The 549-nt window shown below is 49.0% G+C and overlaps 1 pseudogene across 1 annotated transcript in view; it reads right to left on the bottom strand.

Moving 5' to 3' along the window:
* The window catches only part of LOC105887860, a 12,015-nt pseudogene extending 11,799 nt beyond the window's left edge, over nt 1–216 (bottom strand). The window contains exon 1 of the transcript XR_002775460.1: nt 1–216. This exon is cut by the window's left edge and continues 416 nt beyond it. The product of XR_002775460.1 is annotated as an aurora kinase B pseudogene (transcript).
* Nucleotides 217–549: the final 333 nt, after the last annotated feature.

Genomic DNA, 549 nt, shown 5'->3' with positions numbered 1-549 from the left:
CTGTGGGCTGCATGTTGGAGCGGCTCATAAGCACAAGTGCAGATGGGGTGACAGGGTCCTTCCTGAGGACTCGCTGAGGCAGGGTGCTCAGGCCAGATGGCGCCGTCTGTCGGCCGTAGGACCAGAGGTAGGCGTTCTCTTTCAGAGCCATCCTTGGAGGGAAACGGGGAGGAGAGCTGAAGTCGGAGGCTCAGCTAAATTCCCGGGCGCCCGCAAACAACTGAAGCGGTTCAGTCAGGCCCTCGCCGAGTCCTTCTAAATTTCAAAGGGAATCTCAATGGAGCCCAAATAGACAAAGCAATCTTTCAAAAGAAGAACAAGAGTGGAAGACTCGTACTTCTGAATCCCTTACTACAAAATGTGTATTAATGTCAACAGTGTGGCACTAGCAGTCGAGGGAGGCCAGATACAAACTCTAATATACATATCCAAATCCTTTTTGACAAGAGTCTTAATGGGAGGGAAGAGCCTTTTCAAGAAATGGGAGGTGGAAAACATGAATATATGAAAAAAAAAAGAAAAAAGGAAAAAGGATGGCACCTGCGGCTC

Source organism: Otolemur garnettii, unplaced genomic scaffold (assembly GCF_000181295.1).
Source record: "Otolemur garnettii isolate 467f Iridium unplaced genomic scaffold, OtoGar3 scaffold00140, whole genome shotgun sequence".
In the NCBI taxonomy this organism is placed as follows: Eukaryota; Metazoa; Chordata; class Mammalia; order Primates; family Galagidae; genus Otolemur; species Otolemur garnettii.
The sequence above is the reverse complement of the archived record's forward strand: the minus strand, read 5'-3'. Positions and strand labels throughout refer to the sequence as shown.